We start from the raw sequence: 23,318 nt of genomic DNA, 5'->3' as shown, positions 1-23,318 counted from the left end.
ATTTGATGGGAACTTGTATGAGTTTCAGGTTTTACCAAATGGCTTGGCAAGTGGACCACATGTTTTTACTAAAGTTACTAAACCAATTTTTTCCTGTTTGAGAAAATTAGGTCACATGAATTGTCCATACATTGATGACAGTCTCTTAGTTGGGGAATCTTTGCAAGATTGCAGAGAGAATGTGATGCAAACAGTTAAAGTTTCTACTCAAGCAGGGTTTACTGTGCATCCAACTAAGTCTGTTTTAGAACCAACGCAAAAGTTGGATTTTTTAGGCTTTACATTGGATTCTGTAAAAATGAGAGTGTCTTTAAACAAGAGACAAGCAGATAAAATATTTTCTGCATGTACCAACCTCTAACAGCAGGACTGTATTACTATTCTGCAATTGGCAAAAGTAGTAGGATTATTGGTAGCATCTTTTCCTGGTGTAGAATATGGGCCTCTTTATTATAGGTCACTGGATATGAGAAAAAATCAAGCTTTGAAAGCTAGTAAAGGAGATTTTCAAGCAAAATTGCAGATTGCCAGTGATGATGCCTTGAAACTAGACTTGACTTGGTGGATAGAAAATATCCATTCAAGTTTTAAGTTGATTTCACATGGAAACCCTTCATTAGTTATTTATTCTGATGCATCAGAAAAAGGATGGGGGGGGGGGGGAGCATGCAAGGGCATCACATCAGGAGGGAACTGGTCAGCAGTTGAAAGTGCTTTTCACATTAATTATCTTGAACTATTAGCTGCATGGTTTGCTCTAAAATGCTTTGCACAAGATGAAACAAATATTCACATTAAAATGTGTATAGATAATATAACTGCTTTGTCATATATTGCTCGAATGGGAGGGAAAATACCCTCGCTAAATAACTTGGCCAGAAAAATTTGGTTATGGTGCAAGGGAAAAAATATATGGTTATCAGTTGCATATATTGAATCAGAAAATAATGTAAAAGCTGATAAAGAAAGTAGACTTGATCATGATAATCTTGAATGGAAGTTGCACCCAACAGTATTTAAAGATATATAACTAAGCAGTTTTATCTACCAGAAACGGATTTGTTTGCTTCAAGGCTGAATAATCAATTACCTAAATATGTATCATGGAAACCTGATCTGTTTGCTATGACAACGGATGCCTTGTCTATTGACTGGTCACAGATGAATGCTTATACATTTCCACCTTTTTCTTTAATAGGAAAGATGTTAAGCAAAATTGAGTTTGATCAAGTGGATAGTAACATAGTGGTAGTGCCATATTGGACAACTCAAGTATGGTTAATTTCATGCAGCTTGTAAATTGAGCCATATGTTAATATCTTGTCCTTTTTTACTTCCCAGGAATCAAGAATTGCTGTGGCACCCACACAAAAACATGGCCAATCATCTTCCAAAGTTAAAGCTAATGGCTTGTGTATTGTCAGGAAAAGTTTCGAAGACAGGGCATTTTTGCCAACAGCTGTCAAATTGGTCATGTCCTCATGGAGAGATACAACTGTCAAGCAATACGAATTTTACATTTCCAGATGGATTCAATATTGTAGTGAGAGGAACATTAATACCTTGTCACCAAATGTAACTGATGTTGTAAATTTTTTAGCCCATTGCTTTGATATGGGACTTGATATTCTGCTCTAAATACAGCAAGATCAGCACTTTCAACTTTTATTATGGTGGATAAGTGTCCAGCAGGTGCTCATCCTCATGTGGTTAGACTGATGAGAGGAGTTTTTACTTCTAGACCTGCATTACCAAGGAACAATATGATATGGGACACAAGTTTGCTTTTGAATTACCTCAAAAAACTTTCACCAGTGAAAAAACTTAATCTTTCACAACTGAGCAAGAAAGCAGTGACATTGACTATTTTATTGACAGGTCAAAGAACCCAATCGTTGCATCTAATTGACATTCGGAACATCACAATTAATAAGTCTAAAGTCACATTTAGATATGGTGATTTACTGAGGCAGTGAAGACCAGGTCACCACATTGGTGAAATAACAGTGACAGCATATGCACCAGATAGACGATTATGTTTATGTACTGTCTTAATGGAATACATGGACAGAGTCAAACATTTAAGAGGAAATATGGGGGCATCTCGATAGTCCGAAGGTTCATTGGTCCGAAGGTTCATTGGTCCGAAAAGTGGTAACATTTTCATCGATTTTTTAATCAAGGGTTCATTGGTCCGAAGGTTCTATAGTGAATATTCGGACCAATGAACCTTCGGACTATTGAACCTTCGGACTATTGCTACGGCCCCGGAAATATCACAAGATTGTTTTTAACATCTGTAAAGCTATTTAAGGCAGCAGCCAAATCTACCATATCTAGATGGATTAAGCAAACTATGAATATGGCTGGTATAGACATGGAGATATTTACTCCACACAGCACACGCAGGGCAGCATCTTCACAAGCAAAACTTGCTAAAGTGCCATTAGACACTATTTTGAAGATGGCAGGCTGGTCTAAAGATTGCACATTTGCTAAATATTATGATAAAGATATTCAACAGGGCCAGTTTGCAGATGCAATTTTGTCTGGCACAGGTGTCTGACATGGACATTCAGATTTATAGGGAGCTGTTTTATGAACTTTTTATTTGATTTACCTTTTTAAGCTGCAACTTGTGCAGTTACAGTTGTTACCTGCAATTTGTCCAGATGGAGTTCTTTTGAGCATTTAAATATGCTGTTTATAACTGCAACTTGTGCATTAAGAGCTGTTTCCTGCAAATTGTGCAGATCGAATTTCTACTTTGCATTGAATATGCTGTTACAAGTTGTTTGATAAACAAGTTTATTGTTCTTTGCAGTTAATACATGTTGATTTAATTAAACACATAGTGTTTGTGCCTTTAATTTGCTGGTTTCAAAAAACCTGGTAAGGTGTTGTGTCTGGACCACATTTGAATGTCTCATGTTGAGCCTATTACGTCACTAGACGGTGATGTGGAATTAGAGGGTTAAATAGACTTACCGTAGGTGAGTTGATATCTAGGCGTATTTTGAAAAGCAGAATCGAATCCAACAATCATGACAGGGCACTAGTTTCTACCAGTACAGAAGTAAAAGCAAAGAAGTCTGTGAAAACAAAAACCAGAAAAACCCCAGTGTACATATGTAAAATTTGCAAGAGTAAATGTATAGAAAATGCTGAAGATAAAGAAGCATATAGCATATTGTGTTTAATGTGTGATAAGTGGTTTCACTGGACTTGTGTTGAAATTGACAAGGACTCTGAAGAAGCAAATGATGAGGATGTCCTGTAGTTTTGTACAATTTGTTCACAGATGAAATAATTGCACTTTTATGCTTAAAACTTTTTCTCAAATTTTGTTGCAGTAATGAAAATACTATCATGTAAATGTCCTATTCAACATCAAATATATTGAACAAAAATGTGGAAAATGATATATACTTTACATAGAGCAGGTGCATTATTAACAAGAGTATATACAATGCAACCTACTGTGAAAATAAAAAAGTAAATAAAAAGCTGCTATAAAATTAACCAGATATGCAGTTCATTAGTGTAATCAACATTAGATAAATAAGGATTATTATTATGACAAAATGCAATGGACACCTGTTTGGCACAGATTCAATTTGATTTTCTCAGTGTCAAAATACATGTTTAGCAGAAATACTGCATTGAATTTTATGTGGAGTTATAATAACATTCACTTTGGCACAAGTATCAAGAGCACAAATACTGATTATAATAAATATATGTCGAGCATGAACAGAACAAGTGAGGTTTCAAATACAATAAGGAATACATTAGTTGTATTTTGTAATGATTTTCGTTTCAAATACTGAGCATTGTTAAATTGCACTTAACAAAAATGTAAACAAATATTACAAATATTGAACATAATAAACATATATTGAGCATAAACACTGTACATGTTAAAATTTATTCTGATCACTGTGTATGTCTGTATTGTGACTGTTTGTTTGTATTTATTTTGATTATTGTGCACATGTCTATGTTTTTACTCTTTTTCCTTGTGTTCATTCTCATTACCGTGAACGTTATTGTTGTCACTGTACATGTGAAATTTTTTTCTAATTACTGTGTTTGTCTGTATTTTGATGGTGTTTGTTTGTATTTATTTTGATTACTGTGTTTGTTGGTGTTGTTAATGTTGTTGTTTGTATTTATTGTGATCACTGTGTATGTCAGGTTTGTCACTCTATTTTTTTGTAATCATTACTATTACTCTGCATGATGGTGTTGTCACTGTATGTGTCTGTTTATATTCTGGTTACTGTGTCTATTCTGTGTATATTGTTACTGAATGTGTTTGTATATATTGTGATGACTGTATACGACTTCGTTTTCACTCTTTTTCCTTGTGTTCATTCTAATTATGGTGAACTTTCAGTTGTCACTGTACACTTCAAATTTTTTCCAATCACTGTGTATGTCTGTATTTTGACTGTGCTTGTTTTTATTTTTTTTTATTACTGTGCATGTTTGTGTTGTCACTGTCCCTGTTTGTATTTATTGTGAGCACTGTGTATGTCAGTTTTGTCACTATTTGTTTGTAATCTTTACTATTTCTCTGCATGATTGTGTTGTAAGTGTGTATCCCTGTGTGTTTGTTTATCTTATGTATATCTATGTGTCTGTTTATAATGTCTGCTGTGTCTATTCTGTATTGTTACTGAATGTGTTTATGTATATTGTGATGACTATATATTTACTGCTATGTTTTCACTCTTTTTCCTTGTGTTCATTCTCATTGCAGTTCATGCTACTATTATCACTGTACATGTTAATATTTATTTTAATCACTGTGTAGGTCATTTTGTAACTCTATTTCTTCGTAATAATTATTATTACTCTGCACGATGGTGTTGTCACTATATGCCTGTGTGTTTGTTTATCTTATATTTGCTGTGTCTATTCTGTATTGTTACTGAATGTATTTGTATATATTGTGATGACTCTCTACAACTTTGTTTTCACTCTTTTTCCTTTTGATCATTCTCATTACGGTGAACATTACTCTTGTCACTGTAAACATCAATATTTATTATGATCACTGTGTATGTTTATATTTTGACTGTGTTTGTTTGTATTTAATTTGATTGCTTTAATTTGTTTGTATTTAATTTGAATTGTCACTGTTCGTGTTTGTATTTATGGTGACCACTGTGTCTATTTGTTTTCTCACTCTATTTGTTTATAATCTTTACTTTTACTCTGCATGATGATGTTATTTACTATATGTGTGTGTGTCTGTTTATATTCTGCTGCTGTGTCTATTTTGTATTGTTACTGAATGTGTTTGTATACATTGTGATGACTGTGTACGGCTATGTTTTTTACTCTTTTTCCTTGTGTTTATTTTCATTATGGTGAACGTAACTGTTGTCACTATACATTTCAAATTTTATTTAATCACTGTGTATGTCTGTATTTTGACTATTTGTTTGTATTTATTTTGATTACTGTGTTTGTTGGTGTCGTTACTGTTTGTGTTTGTATTTATTGTGAGCACTATGTACGTCAGTTTTGTCACTCTTATTTCTTTTTTATTCATTATTATTACTCTGCATGATGTTGTTGTCACTGTATATCTATATGTCTGTTTATATTGTTTGCTATGTCTATTCTGTATTATTACTGAATGTGTTTGTTCATATTGAGATGACTGTGTACGATTTCGTTTTCACTCTTTTTCCTTGTGTTTATTCTCATTACGTTGAACATTACTGTTGTCACTGTACATGTGAAATTTGTTTCTAATTACTGTGTATGTCTGTACTGGGACTGTGTTTATTTGTATTTATTTTGATTACTGTGTTTTTTGGTGTTGTTACTGTTGATGTTTCTATTTATTGTGAGTATTGTGTATGTCAGTTTTGTCACTCTATTTGTTTGTAATCATTACTATTACTCTGCATGACGGTGTAAAATTGTCACTGTACGTCTATGTGTCTGTTCATATTCTGTTTGCTGTGTCTATTCTGTATTGTTACTGAATGTGTTTGTATATATTGTGATGACTGTGTATGACTTTGTCTTCACTCTTTTATTTTGATTACTGTGCATGTTTGTGTTGTCACTGTTCGTGTTTGTATTTATTGTGAGCACTGTATATGTCAATTTTGTCAGTCTATTTGTTTGTAATCTTTACTATTACTCTACATGATTGTGTTGTCACTGTATCCCTGTTTGTTTATTTATCTTATGTATCTCTTTGTATCTGTTTATATTCTGTCTGCTGTGTCTATTCTGTATTGTTACTGAATGTTTTTATATATATTGTGATGACTTTTTACAGCTATGTTTTCACTCTTTTTCCTTGTTTTCATTCTCATTGTGATGCATGCTACTATTATCACTGTATATGTTAATATTTTGATCACTGTGTATGTCAGATTGTCATTCTGTTTATATTCATTATTACTACTGTGCATGATGGTTTTGTAACTGTATGCTTTTGTGTTTGTTTATTTTATGTTTGCTGTATCTATTCTGTATTGTTATTGAATGTGTTTGTATATATATATTGTGATGACTGTGTACAACTTCCTTTTCACTCTTTTTGTTTGTGTTCATTCTCATTATGTTGAACGGTTAGCATATTATAAGATTGGCTAGGGGATTTTGCCAATAGAGGGCTTCGTGTGAGAAGTAGTTATTTTTTATACCATTTGGTGCACTGTTTTCCCACTCACAATATGATGACGTAGACATTAACCTGAATATAGCCTGTAAATTTAACAGCAATGAAGGTCGCTCTTTAGATTTATGTTTAAGTGTTTTCATGTGAGTGTGTGTGTGTGTGTGTGTGCACGTGCGTGCGAAAGATAGAGATAAATCTAGTGATCACTTTTATTTTTGAAGTTGCAAGACTGGTGTTAGTTAATTTCCACTTGGACAAAGAATTCTTTGCACGTTTAGCTTGATACGGTATGTGTATACATTTATCTTACACACACATACACACACACACACACACACACACACACACACATATATATTATATATATATAATAGATTTATACTTTATACTTTTGATTTTTTAAAAATATTTTTAAAGTATCCAAGTCTTTGGAGTTTTTAATTTGAGAGTTAAAGCAATTCCAATTTCATCCAAAGCCCATATTGGGCCTTAATTGTGTCTTTATGTCTGCCAGAGATTTCCCTTATTACGTAATCAGATGATTCTGTCTGTCCATGGTCCATGGTCGTAGTACTGGTACATGTACCCAGTAAGTCCCTAATGTATTTTGGTGAATGTCCTTTTAATGATTTAAAAACTAGAGTTGCTTTTTTAAATTCTATCTGTTCATAAATTGTTTGCCAGTTCAGTTTCTTCTTCATAGTCTACAAGTGTAGCCATCTAGTTGTTTTTCATGGTCAATGGTGACAAACTGACACCCGATATTCAAAGTTGGTCAATTTTATCTGCGGATTTTGTAATAATCATATTACTGCAGACCATAATTTTTATTCTTATTTTTAATTATTTTTTTCTGAGTTGCTTGCTGTACATTTGAGTTAGGAGAACAGTTTAATGTATTATGGAATGGTGCAATTTGTAAGATAAGTGTTATTTTAAAATGAATACCATAATCAATCATATTTTTATATTATAAATATAACAAATGTTTTCTCCACTTTGAAATTATAAAAGTTTTAAGTTATCATTGAAGATGCTGTCATTCCACAAAGCACCAACATAACACTTGGAAAGAACATCGAGTCCCATCATATTACACATGATAGCATAACATCTTTTAATGGGATGCTTGCTGATAAAGTACGTAAACAGTTTTGTTACACAGGTAAAATATAAGAATCACATCTATATCTATTGTTAAAATGAGCTACATGGACTCAAATTATGCCTTACAGCATTTGCCTTGTTACTGATTACTATGTACTCAACCTATGAAGATGTTAATCTCTCTTTCTGCTGTTTGATTTTTTTAATATGAAATATATAACTGTTACATGCTTTATGTTTTAGGTAATTGACAGTTATCTGGATATTATGATTAGCAACAGGGGTAAGAAGGTAAGAATCATAACAAAGTGCAATAAAATGACAACATTAAATGTCACATGGAAAATCATGACATTTGGTTAGAATTGATAAATATAATAATGATAGAAGTATTAACAACAACAACAACTTATCTATAATGTATTGAACAACAAAATTAACTTTGTATAGACACATTTGTATATATACATTAAAACATTGTGTAGGGATGTTCCTTTTTTCCTGGTATATTAATAGTAATTTTGTTATCATTTTTTATTTTTTATTCAGGCAGTGGAGCACCTGTTGGAATATGGATTGGACAAAACACCAAAGATCTCCCACAAGACTTTTTAGTGCTTAGGCTATATTTATTCTGATTTTAAGAAATATTGGTATGAATATGGAATTTAATTTTGTCAAAATAATAATAATAATAATGAGAATTGAGATATTTTAATTTACAAGTAAGAGTTGGATGTTACATTTAAAATACCAAAAATGTAATTCTAAGAAAGACGTAATGTGTATTCTTATTTATTTTCAAGAAATGCATTAATATTTAAATTTATGGATTAAGTTGGCAAATTCATTAAATTGCTTAAAAGTTTACTATGCCCAGAGAAAGCCTTTAAGGATCTCACAGTTTTTGACACATAAAAACATGTCGCTGTGTTATCCCTTTGGTTTGATGATTAATGCTAATAACTAATAGTATCTTTTTCGTGATTTTCAGTTGTTGCAGACAAAAGGCATTTCAAAATAATACCTATTGGGCATAAGAGCAGGTTAATTTTGTCATAATGCAACACTTGTGACAGTTTTTTTAATTGTACAAGTGCAAAAGGGAATCTTAACTGGCCCAGTGATTATAACTGCAATGTCTTTATTTAATGCAGAAATGATAATGGATCCAGTATAATTCTGTAAGAGGCTACTACTATCAAATCCTGGAAATTGTGTTATTATTATATACTGCCATACACTTATATCAAATATTATATATGAAGAACATTGGTTCAAAATTTTGCATTAACTGTGGAGGTTCCATTACATCTTTTTATATGTTTGTATTATTACCCTTTGTATAGAGTGCAAATGGGATGCTGTTGATATATTTTTGAAAATGGTGTCTGGGTGATGGACTTGTTAAAAAGTCATGTGCACTAGCATCTGAATTAAGGGTATAATACTGTACTGTATTTATGTCTTCATTTTTATATAATTGTGGGAAAAATTATTTAAGATCTGAACAAAACTGTGCAAGTGAAGTAAAAGAGCCACTTAAGTTATGCCAGAGCCCTCTTAGTTAATTTTATGAGAATCAGGAATACAGTTAAATTCTTAATTAAAATAAAATTAATTTTGGGTGGTTTGCAAAATTTTTTCCAGTTCCAAATCGAAGGTCTCTTTATTACCTGCAGTACACGCACCTAAGAGCCTGTTTGACCCTGAAATAAAGGTCGAAAGTAAAATCTAAGGGCATATTTGGAATCTCCACATGACTTTTGGTCAGACTTCTATAGTAATTTTTCCCATAATTCCTTCGGTTTGAGAGATATTTAGCACTGAATTTTCAAAAATTATGACAAGGGCGCATTCAAACGAGTGTCACTAAAACCATGAGTATTGCCAGCGTACATGCTGGTGGTACTAATAATTTAGAGTGTTTCCCCCATCTCTTAAGAGATTATCAGAGGTTAATCATCTGTGAAGATTGAAGGTCACATATGGTTTAGTGGCAAGCACAGATTCCAGAATAATTGCAAGAACCACCATTTTGGTGGTAAAATAGAATTTGTTATATTTGTCCAAGTTGTTTACAATGTATTCAATGTAAAATATAAATCTAATATATATATATATATATATATATATATATATATATATATATATAAGTATGTATGTGTAATATATCCCATGACGGAGATTTAGTTAAACTTTCTTTATAAACTGTATCTTTTTCTTCCTTTTATTTTTCAAACTACTTTTTCTGTGGGTGACATAGTTATGCTAAAAGTATTATAAGACTTATGTGAATAAATGTTTTTTTTTTTTTTTTTTTTTTTGGGGGGGGGGGGGGACTACACTTATTTAGTTTTTGCTATTATTTGGTAACCAACGACATTGCTTAATAGCGAGCATGCATGTGCAAAACTCCTGACCCAATGTTTCACAGGTTTAGGCTCGGTGGATAATATATGCGTGGCTCAGTAAAACAGCATCCAGTGAACAAATTATTCACTTCTACAATCTAAGTTACAGGATTCCTAACAGGAAAAAACACCAAAACAAAATTGAATTAACAAAAAGGAGTGTTTAAACAAAAGAAAAAATATCCATCTACAACAAATGTCTTTCATATTGAATCTCTGATTTTGATTTGATTTTGATTAAACATTTATACGTCCTGAGAGATTGCTAGGTACCTAGTACAAAAATGAGACAGAACTACATGTACATTTTAAAAGTAGTAAATAAAGCATCTGAGCATACCACTATATTTTTGCTTTGAACATTTGTCTTGGTAAGAATGGATCAATTAAATTGTTTAATTCTACTTCATTGGTGGGCAATAAATTAGCAGAATAACAGTTATATCTTTTTTGCTTCCTGGACTAGCATCAAATATACAAATCGGTGCCAAGAAACAATTAACAGGTTAATCATTATAAACTATATATATGGGACAAATCAACCCACACTGTTCCCACTTTTCTCAACATAATGTTATTTTTTTACAGACATCGAAGGGGGGAGTCGGGACCCAACACACACCTGGCCCTAAATCTGCCACTGCATGTTATTCATTTGAAATTGATTAGTAAAGTGTAATTAAGCCATTTAATTTCATGTATCCTCAGATTATCTAAGTTCATAGATGTAACTAACAATTTCAACTACAAAAGAATAAATTAACGGGGAGGGGGGGGGGGGGTACTCGTACTAATTCCCCTGACAACATCGTTAATTCCCAACTTGTAGCCTATAAACTTGGTTAATGTAACATGTAGGCCTATATTTTGATTGTGCAGATTGTTTTGCCCATTTATAAATAATATAATATTCATTTTATAATATGTATAATGATGTGGATTGTTTTGCCCATTTATATTATATGTGGAAATGAATAAAATTAATTACATGCATATACATGTATGTTGGCATTGCGCCAGCTCAGTACAATGACCCCCCCCCCTCCCCACTTCCTCAGTTGCCAAAGTCAATACCCTGAAACGTTATCTTTATCAAACATTCATTTTAAAATAATCATGTGAAAATGCTTATAAATAATAACGTTAATTTATACAGTGCACAAATCTGCTCCTTCTAATACTGTTTCAACTCATTTCAGTTATTCGGTTCTCATATTATATGTGCGATTCCTTAAAACAACACACACACACACACACACACACACACACACACAAGATAACACCTAAACAAAATAAATTCATTGCTATTAACTGTAAGTTTACCCCTACTTCTTGAGCTTAAAAGGGTCATACCTCTACATCATCATATTGTGAGTGGGAATACATACCAAGTGGTATGAAAATAAACTAGCTCTCACACTAACCCCTCTATTGGCAAAATCCCCTAGCCCATCATATAATACGCTAACGCTAACATTACTGTTGCCACTGTACACTGTCTGTATGTCTGTATTTTGACTGTGCTTGTTTTTATTTATTGTGAGTACTGTGTATGTCAGCTTTGTCACTCTATTTGTTTGTAATCTTTACTATTACTCTGCATGATTGTTTTGTCACTGTATCCCTGTGTGTTTGTTTATCTTATGTATCTCTATGTGTCTGTTAATATTCTTTTTGCTGTGTCTGTTCTGTATTGTTACTGAATGTCTTCATATAATTTTGATCACTGTTAAAGTCTGTTTGTCCTTCTGTTTGTATATAACCATAATCATTACTGTGCATGTTTGTTTTGTCAGTGTTTGGGTTTGTATTTTTTGTGATCACAGTGTATGTTTGTGTCGTTACTGTTGATGTTTGTATTTATTGTGAGCACTGTGTATGTCAGTTTTGTCACTATTTGTTTGTAGTCATTTTGATTACTGTGCATTTTAGTGTTGGCATTGTTTGTGTTTGTATTTATTATCAGCAATATGGATGTCAGTTTTGTCAGTTAATTTTTTTCTAGTCATTATTTTAACTGTGCATGTTGGTGTTGTCACTGACATCATACATGTAGTTTATATACATGTCTGTTTATACTCTTATTACTGTTTCCATTCTGTATTGTCATTGAATGTATTTGTATATATATTGTGATTTTTTTCACTGTGTGTGTGTGTGTGTGTGTGTGTGTGTTTGTGTGCTATTCATAAGTCAAAAAATGTAAAAATGAAATATATATATATATATATATATATATATATATATATATATATATATATATATATATATATATATATATATATATAAAAAATGAAAACGTTTTTCCTGTACGAGTAATATTATATATAATAAAAGAAAAAGAAGAACAGCAACTTTCTTGCCCCGACCGGTTTCTTTCTTTCTTCAGGGGTTTTTGTTTATTTGTTACTAGGTGATGTCATAAAGGCTTGAATGTGACGTCTTTAACAATGAGTGTTTAATTGTTACTTTTACCAATGCTTTTATCTATTCAATGTAGGTTTATACTTATTAATGAATAGATTTTCTTTTATTTCCCTTTCTGTTTGGGTTGTTTCCCTGGTGAATTTATAAAATGGGAATACCGTAAAATCCTTGTTTTTGTTCATAGAGCATTCCCTAATGTGCCCACTCACAGACGTGTACTGGTATTTAGGTTGTCTTATTTATGGACTTACATTCAGAATCAAACACCCATTCACCTGCACCAGCTCAAATTTAATCTATGTATTAACTTGCAGTGGATGCGGTGAGAACTATATAGGACAAACTGGAGACACTCTCCGACATAGAATGACCGTTCACAGACAACAAATAAGACAACCTAGTGTTTGATAATTGTACACGTTACTATTGTCACTGAACATGCCAATATTTATTTTGATCACTGTTTATGTCAGTTTGTCACTATTTGTTTGTAATCATTATTATTACTGTGCATGGCACTGTATGCCTGTGTGTTTGTTTATCTTATGTTTGCTGTGTCTATTCTGCATTGTTACTGAATGTGTTTGTATATTGTGATGACTGTGTAGGGTTATGTTTTCACTCTTTTTCCTTGTCTTCATTCTTATGCTGCACGTTACTGTTGTCACTGTACATATCAAAAATTTTTCCGATCACTGTGTATGTCTGTATTTTGACTGTGTTTGTTTGCATTTAATTTGATTACTGTGCATGTTTGTCTTGTCACTGTTCATGTTTGTATTTATTATTAGCACTGTGTCTGTTATTTTTGTCACTCTATTTGTTTATAATCATTACTATTATTCTGCATGATGATGTTGTTCACTTTATATCTATGTGTCTGTTAATATTCTGTTTGCTGTGTCTATTTTGTATTGTTACTGAATATGTTTGTATATATTGTGATGACTGTGTGTGGCTATGTTTTTTACTCTTTTTACTTGTGTTTATTATCATGCATGTTACTGTTGTCACTGTACATGTGAATTTTTTTCTTATCACTGTGTATGTCAGTTTTGTCACTCTATTTGTTTGTAGTCATTCTGCTTACGTTTATTTATTTCTAGTTATTATTTTAACTGTTAATGTTGGTGTTGTCACTGTCATCATAGTTTATGTGTCTGTTTATACTTTGATAATTGTTTCCATTCTGTATTGTCATTGAATGTGTTTGTATACAAATATATTGTGATCACTGTGTATGAAAGTGTAATCACCCAATTAATTTGTGTTCATTCTTGTTACTGTGCATGGTTGTGTTGTCACTGTGCATGTCAAAATTTATTCTGATCACTGTGTATGTCTGTATTGTGACTGTGTTTGTTAATTTGTATTCATTTTGATTATTGTGCACGTTACTATTGTCACTGTACATGTTAATATTTTTCATCAATGTGTATGTCACTTTGTTTGTAATCATTACTATATCTTAATTGTAGTTTTATTTTGATCACTGTGTATGTTTGTGTTGTTACTTTTTGTGTCTTTATTTAATTCTGATCAATGTTTGCTGTGTTTATTCTGTATTGTTACTAAATGTGTTTGAACATATCGAGATGACTGTGTACGACTGCATTTTCAATCTTTTCCTTTGTGTTCATTGTCATTACTGTGAACGTTACTGTTGTCACTGTACATGTGAAACTTTTTTCTAATCACAGTGTATGTCTGTTTTGTGACTATGTTTCTTTGTATTTATTTTGATTACTGTGTTTGTTGTTGTCACTCTATTTGTTTGTAATCATTACTATTACTCTGCATGATTGTGTTGTCACTGTATCCCTGTGTGTTTGTTTACCTTATGTATCTCTGTGTGTCTGTTTATATTCTGTTTGCATTATATTCTATTCTGTATTGTTATCAGAGTATAAACAGACACATAAATTATATTCTAATTCGCTTATGTTTAAACGTATATAAATTATTTATCGTCTAATAACTCTCAAGGAATAAAACCACTTCATCTTCAAACATCAAATCATTTATTTATAAATAGGAATGAGTCGATGTGCCTCTGCCTGTGTACAGACGATACAATATTACATACAAACGTTTGCTCTGTCACCAGTTAGATTTCCCGCATAGCCTAATTCCAATTCCGGTAGAGTTCTTACTTATATGAATCTGATAATTTTATAACGCATAATCAAACCCCATCTTTATACAAATGTTTTTATACAAAAACTTTTATTTCGAATGATCGTTTCCCATCCTCACGTGATCTGTTCACCTTTTGAATACAGCGTCCCCTGTACCTCCTAATGACCTTCCTCCTAAGACACGTCATCGTTGACCCGTTAAACAACAATAAATACATTTATATTCTAATTCGCTTAAGCTTAAACATATATAAATTATTTATCGTCTAATAACTCTCAACGAATAAAACCACTTCATCTTCAAACATCAAATCATTTATTTATAAATAGGAATGAGTCGATGTGCCTTTGCCTGCTTCGACCACAAAGAACGGGCCTCCTCTGTGTATCATTACTTTATCCTAAAAAAGAAAACAAATACAATTTCATCTACTTAAATATGAACATAATTTATTAATCCACATCCACTCTGGATTCATATTGGCATCACATTCTTGTCCTACAATATCGACAAACAAAATGTAAAAGCATATCAAATACCCAAGTTTAAAGATACACTCATTCTTTGCAATATATTGTCTTTAATATAACCATCTTTCTCTTTGTCCGATTTCCAGTGACCATGTTTTTTGAATGATCGTTCTTTTATCCCGCAATTTGCTGCAGCTGATGCACCACCTGCTCGTAGACTATGTAGACCAAATTTACTTTTATCAAAACCCAATTCTTCAAAGTTTTGTAAAACTGTTTCTCGAGCTCTCATACGTGTACACGACAATTTTCCAGTATCCCTTAAAACATGTTTTCCAGATTTCTTTAAATACTTTCTTCAATAATAACTACTTTTTTCAATAATAACTTCTTTTTTCAATAATAACTTCAAAATATGAATCTTTGAATATAATATCTGTTCTTCTAATTGAGGATACCTCGCTATATCTTAAAAATCCTGAAAATGATAATAAACATATTTTGCAGACATCTCTCAAATTGGGCATTAGGTTTTGCAAATGTATTAACAAGTTTATTAAGCATGTCCCTGGTTACTATTTCCTTTTATATTGTTCTGTTACATGACATTCTTTTTGCTGCTTCCACAATATTACTGATCAAAGCGTTATCACAAGAATTTCATGTTATTCCAGCAATATCATGAACCCACTTTAAGGCATATTTCACATCCTGTATTGCTCCTGGTTTACTCTCTTGTTGAATTAAACTTAACATATATAGTGCAATCTGATTTGTGGATGCCGGGAATGTGTTAACCTCTGTAAATTTCCTTGCCCAATTCTTCCACTTTTGAAAATATAAGTATATTTTTTCACCGTATTATCTGTTCTAGATTTCAATACAATACTTGGTAACTCTTTACCCAATCTTCGTAAAGTTGCATTATTGAAATCCTTTAATTCCGTCCAAACTCCAGATTGGAATACCTGTAAATACAAATAAAGTATATTGATGAAAACAAACCAGTTTATGTTTACTAATATAAAACCCCAACTTTAAAACAGTTCAAATGTTCTTTTAATGCGTTATACTGTTTTCAAAAGCCAATCCAGGCAATCCTTCATTTTCTCTTTTAACAAAAAAACCTGAATTATTCATTTACTCTTAACCATCGTTAAAAATAAACAATTAAAAACCCTTTGATTGCCTTTTTTAATTTGAATTTCTATATACCTGTACCATAGCTTTGTTTGTACTTTTACCAGCTAATATTGTATTTGACAATCATGAAACAAAATAAATCAATACGATCATGTATAAAAATTTTGTACACTGTCAATCCTGATTATCAACTTTCATAATAACACACCTTCATGCCACCAGACCTTTCAAATATATGAATTTCAATTATTGTATAACATTTGTTGCATTGTAGATCCTGACTAGCAAACTATATTATAATTCACCTTTATCTCATCATACTTTTCAAATGAACTTTTTAGTTCTGTATAACAATTGTTGCAATGTCCATCTGGACTATAAACCTTTATAAAATATACCTTCATCCCATAACGCTTTTCTATTATAAATTTCAAGTCTATAACATTTGTTGCAGTGTCAATCCTGACTAGTAACCTTCCTAAATTATACCTTCATTCCATCACGTTTTTTCCCAATATAATTTTCAGTTTTGTGTAACATTTGTCGCAGTGTCAATTCTGACTGGCAACTTTTATAAAATACATCTTCATTCCATAACAACTTTCAAATATATATTTCAATTCTGTATAACATTTGTTGCATTGTCAATCCTGACTGGCAACCTTCATAAAAATACACCAACATGCCATAAAAACTTTCAAATATATATATTTTATTTCTGTATAACATTTGTTGCAGTGTCAATCCTGACTCGCAACCTTCATAAAAATACGTCATCCCATCACGTCTTATACATATAAATTTTTAATTATTATAATGATTGTTGCAGTGTCAATCCTGACTGGCAACTTGCATAAAAATACCCCTTCATCCCATCTCACCTTTCAATTATAATTTTCTAATTTTCAATTCTGTATAACATTTGTTATATTGTCAATTCTGACAGGTAAAAATACACTCATCCCATCACGACATTCAATTACACCATCCCATCACTCCTCTCAAATACATATTTCATCCTTTATAATATTTGTTACCTTTTAAATTCTGACTTACAACCTTCACAAAAATACAGCATCCCATCACGCCTTGAAATATAACCTTGGTTTTTAGAAAATATCCTTGTATTAAAATCCTGTCTCCATGTCAATCCTGACTGCCAAAACTTTATCCTTAAATTTCTGCAACCCTATGTAAGATTGCTTATTTTTCCCTTGCTTAAAAATACCCTTGTTACCGAAAATAAGAACATCTTTCATGTAAATTTTCCACTTCATATCTCTGTCAAATATCTTGGCCAAAATGCAGCCGACTTCTAACTTGGACTGACTAAAGTGCCTTTTGCTTTACAATTTAATAAATGGTTTATTGCCTTTGGTACCAAACCTACAGGTGGAACTATCCAATTATTCTCATGCTTCCAATTTTGTAAAAATGTGTCTGTTGCCTCTGTATTTGGATTCCAAAATCTTGAATTAAAATGGTTTGTCTTTGTATTTTCAAAATCTATCTATAGTGTGAGGTCCCCATTTTTATCCAAAAATCCGAAAAAAAGAAGATTCTACTTCCCAGTCGTCTATGTCTACCAATTTGCTGATATAATCTGCTTTTTCATTTTTTGATCTAGGTATCCAGTTAACTGTCAAACTGATTTCATGACGTGTACAGAAATGATATATTTGTAAAGCTAAATTTTGTAAATCACGTTTCATAGATCCTGCCTGTACAATCCTCACGACATTTTGATTATCTGTGTACCAACCTATTTTACCTCTTTTTATAACTATAAGAAAAGCTTGTAATGCAATTGCAATTGCCTTCAACTCCCTCCATGTCGAACTTTTCCCCTTTTCTTCATCTGACCACATTTTGTGACAAATGTCAGATTAACAACGCACCAAATAGGCACAATATATGCATAATCACTAGCATCTGAAAATCCTAAGATTTTGGGTATTTCATTTAAAAATAAATGTCTTTTATTATAGACGATGAATGTTTGACAACCAAAAATGTAACTCATTCAGAATTTCTGTATTTGAACGAAAATTTTTGCATTCGTCCCAACTGTTTCTATCATTGATTGAGTGATACATATTTCTTGTCATTAATCTACTAATATCTCCAATAACTGTTGACATTGATATAATTTTTCCTGTAATTCAAGCCAATTCACGCATGTGCTGATGTCATATTAATATTTTGCATTAGTTTTCTAATATCAATTTTCAATTCTGAAACCCTTTTTTCTGTGATTGATATCATACCCTGTATCAAATTCCAATGAATACCTAACCAATCAATCTCTTGAACTGGTCTCCATATACTCTTTTCATTGTTTACTACGAAACCCGATTTTTTCAAATCTCCCCTCATTTTGTCTGAATATTTTAACGCACAGCTCAAAATCATCACTAAATCCAAAGCCATCATCCAAATACAACACTATAGGTATATACCATGCTCTCCAGTGTTTAACCAAACACCTTAAAGCAATAATAACTCTTCCTTTGAGATTAAAAATTCAGCAAGAAATACATTGTAAACAACGCATGGAAATATGTTCTGTTGTATTTTATATTTACGCATCTCAAATCTAAAACCAAACGTTTCTTTTTCCCATTTATTGCCACCGTCAAAGGATTAACAACTTGTGGTATCCCGTTAAATTCTTTGATACGACCTGATTTTAACAAATCTAATATTGATTCTTCTACATTATTGTCTAATGCAGACTTGTTGTTTTTCATGATCATTTTTGGTGGTGTATTTATAAAAGGAATAACATATCCTTGTTTTATTACATCTAATACATACGTATTGGCATGAATACTTTCCCAAAAAAGCTACATTCTTCTTCAATCTACCTTTCACATTGTCGCTATTATACTTATCTTTTAGAGTTGTATCTTTCTTATTGACTGCCGGGACTGAACGAATTTCCTTTTCATCTTCACTATCATCTGCAAGTTCATCGGTTTGATATTCTTCCACAGCTTCCCAACCAGTATCCGATTTGTCCGCCAATCTTATAAGCTTGTTACGTTTCTTGATTTGATCTATGGACCTTTTCAGTAACTGTCTAAGAGACTTCACTTCCCCTTTTCTAAAAGTAACTCTCTGCAAGCTCAAGATTGTCAAGTGCTTTCTGTTTCCTTTAAACTTGAATTCAATGTCATGGGATGACCTCAATATTTTGCTCTCTGCTATATTTTCTCGGACAGTTCTCTTTTTAATCCTTTAAACTTTTGATCCATATAGGATTTAAACAAATTGAAAGTATTAGCAAGATTTGAGCCAACTTCATCTGATATTTCTCGGCCACTCCCTTCATTTTCAAGCTCTCCGCTCTCCTCGGCCGAGTAGTTTTTAGCCTCTTTGTTTGATGCCACACCCTCCGCATCCGACTGTATCAGCTCAGGTTTGCTCACCTCAGGCTTCTCAAGTTCTTTCTCAGTATGTTCAGAATCCGCACAAACACTTTCACTATCCTTTGTGATTTTCTACCCTTTGGCATAATAGAAGTTTAAAATATGAAATTCAAGCTTAGGAAAACTGGAATATCCGTACAGTAGCATAGCTCGACTTCGAATGATCGTTTCCCATCCTCACGTGATCTGTTCACCTTTTGAACACAGCTCCCCCTGTACCTCCTAATGACCTTCCTCCTAAGACACATCATCGTTGACCTGTTAAACGACAATAAATACATCTATAATGACAGTGACAACACCAACATGCACAGTTAAAATAATGACTAAAAATAAATAAACTGACATCCACATTGCTCACAATAAATACAAACACGAACAGTGACAACACAAACATGCACAGTAATCAAAATAAATGAAAACAAGCCCAGTCAAAATACCGACATACAAAGTGATTAGAAAAAAATATCAAATATACAGTGACAACAGTAACATGCACCGTAATGAGAATGAACACAACGAAAAAGAGTAAAAAACATAGCCATACACAGTCATCACAATATGTTCAAATTCATTCAGTAACAATACAGAATAGACACAGCAAACAGCATATAAACAGACACAGAGATACAGCGACAACACCAGCATGCAGAGTAATGGTAATGATTACAAACAAACAGAGTAAAAAACTGACATACACAGTGCTCACAATATACAAACATGAACAGTAACATCACCAACAAACACAGTAATCAAAATAAATACAAACAAATGCAGTCACAAAACAGACATACACAGTGATTAGAAAAAAATTTCACACTTACAGTGACAGCAGTAACATTTACCGTAATAAGAATGAACACAACGAAAAAGAGTGAAAACGAAGTTGTACAGTGCTCACAATAAATACAAACACGAACAGTGACAACACAAACATGCACAGTAACCAAAATAAATAACAAGGCAGCAAAGCTGTCAAATGTACAGACAAAAAGCAGGAAATAACAAAATAGGCTACTGTCAATTCTGATGCAAAAGTACATTATGTTAAACTGCAAATTCAACATCAAATTTTAATTATGCTCAACAGGTAATACCAATGTAAGTAAAATGTGTAACAAGCATAAGGCTTCAGGCCCATGGGAGTTCAAGTTCACACTTTGAAAATGTAAAATTTCCAGAAAAAGAAGTCAATTAGACTGCTTTTCCAACTCAGGCTGCATTTTAGTCCTGTATTTCTTCTTTGAAAGTTTGGCAATCATAAGTAACATGCTTTTTCCCATAATGGTCATCATGGCAGCAGCACCCAAAATTGTGTTTTCTTCTATTCTGATGCAATATTACATAATGGTTACCAGCATAATGACAATCAATTTTTAATAATAAAATATACGTATCATGGATTTTCAGAAAATGTGACAAGCATGGGTCTTCAAGCCTGTGAAACTTCAAAGTCACACCTTGAAAATGCCAATATGTGAAAAATTAAATTTTCACAAAAAAACTGTTTAACTGGCAGATTGCATTGCCTACTGAAGCTATATTTTAGTCCCATATTTCTTTCCTGTAAGTTTGAGAACAGTAAGTGACATGGTTTTTCTTAAATGGTCATCATGGGAGCAGTGCCCAAAATAGGTTTTTTTCAAATTTTGATGCAATATTACATAATGTTTAACAGCATAATGACCATCAATTTTTAATAATAAAATATTAGTATCATGGATATTCAGAAAATGTGACTAGCAAAGGTCTTCAGGCCCACGGAACTTCAAAGTCACAACTTGAAAATGCCGTGTCCGTACATAAAAACAAACACAGTAAAAATACAGACAAACACAGTAATTAGAAACAAATTTCACTTGTACAGTGACAACAGTAACATTTACGGTAATAAGAATGAACACAACGAAAAAGAGTGAAAACGAAGTTGTACACAGTTATCTCATAATGTACAAACACATTCAGTAACAATACAGAATAGACACAGCAGACAGAATATAAAGAGACACATAGAGATACAGTGACAACACCATCATACAGAGTAATAGTAACAACACAGTCACAATACAGACATACACAGTGATCAAAATAAATTTTAACATGTACAGCGACCACACAACCATGCATAGTAACAAGAATAAACACATATTAATCAGGTGATTACACAGTCATACACAGTGATCACAATATATATACAAACACATTCAATGACAATATAGAATGGAAACAGTCATCAGAGTATAAACAGACACATAAACTATAATGACAGTGACAACACCAACATGCACAGTTAAAATAATGACTAAAAATAAATAAACAGACAAAACTGATATCCACATTGCTGACAATAGATATAAACACAAACAGTGCCAATGCTAAAATGCACAGTGTTCAAAATGACTACAAACAAATAGAGTGACAAAACTGACATACACAGTGCTCACAATAAATACAAACACGAACAGTGACAACACAAACATGCACAGTAATCAAAATAAATAAAAACAAGCACAGTCAAAACACAGAGATACACAGTGATTAGAAAAAATATCAAATGTACAGTGACAACATGTAGGGGTCCATGTTCCACCCTACCCAGGTTCTTCTAATATTTCGCTTGTCACTGATGCATGGGAGTGGGAATATAACCACAGACTCACATATTCAGTTCCAAGTCTAAAAGTCTTTATTAGGTCCCAACATTCAGCATTTATACACATTATCTACAGGGAATCTATCTGCATGCCACAGTGGCAGCAACTCATTTAAATACTAATTGCAATGCAATAGATAACAAGTGAGAGCTTCTACTTTTAAGTTATATCAGTTCTACTTATCAAGTATACCTATACAGAGGATGATAAATTTTCATTCAAGACTTGTGACTGTATAAACATAATATGTAAATGAGTGATTTCATCACATGCATTTAGTGGACCTTAACATGTTCCTTCTTTTTCCACAAAAAAAAAAAAAAAAAAAATTATGGTTACATAATTTTTTGAAATAAAGATTCCACAGAATACTCAAAGATAAAATATAAACAGCTAAATACTTATACAAAATATCTATCTCATGTTTCAATTACAAAATAAAAAAAAAAAATAAAAAAAAAATAATAATAATAATAAAACAAATAAATAAAACTTAAAATATTCTGTCAGATATCATTACTTTTACTAACAATTGTAATAAATTCAGTTCATTGTCTATTCCATTGCTGTACAAAGACGTCATTATTCTAATGAAATTTAATTTGAATTTTTATGCTTCCAAAATATTTTGACAGAGATAAATGTCCAGTTAACATACAGATTGTTTAAACAGCTTTTCTAATGGACTGTACATTTAAAATCTCATCAGTTAAACAATTCAGTATCAGGTATATCATGAAACTGTATTCTTTCTTCCATATAATACATATCTTGGGAATCTCCCTACATGTTGGAAATTTACCATTTTTGAATAAAAAAACCTACTGTCACATATTCTTTATAATTCAATTTAACCTTATCTGTAAACACAATTTATGTTA

The 23,318-nt window shown here is 32.0% G+C and overlaps 2 long non-coding RNA genes across 2 annotated transcripts; one reads left to right on the top strand and one right to left on the bottom strand.

Moving 5' to 3' along the window:
* The first annotated feature begins 694 nt into the window (after positions 1 to 694).
* LOC106153696 (uncharacterized) lies at positions 695 to 9,925 on the top strand. The gene is made up of 4 exons (XR_001237446.2): positions 695 to 7,792; positions 8,003 to 8,050; positions 8,309 to 8,412; positions 8,754 to 9,925. It is a non-coding gene; the product is annotated as an uncharacterized LOC106153696 (long non-coding RNA).
* Positions 9,926 to 14,604: 4,679 nt separating this feature from the next.
* Positions 14,605 to 22,875, bottom strand: LOC147764246 (uncharacterized). The gene is made up of 2 exons (XR_015331853.1): positions 22,379 to 22,875; positions 14,605 to 20,041 (listed from the first exon to the last, which is right to left on the bottom strand). It is a non-coding gene; the product is annotated as an uncharacterized LOC147764246 (long non-coding RNA).
* Positions 22,876 to 23,318: the final 443 nt, after the last annotated feature.

This window comes from Lingula anatina, chromosome 1 (assembly GCF_051362555.1).
Source record: "Lingula anatina isolate TDL-2025a chromosome 1, LinAna3.0, whole genome shotgun sequence".
NCBI lineage: Eukaryota > Metazoa > Brachiopoda > Lingulata > Lingulida > Lingulidae > Lingula > Lingula anatina.
This window is presented reverse-complemented; position numbering and strand designations above follow the sequence as displayed.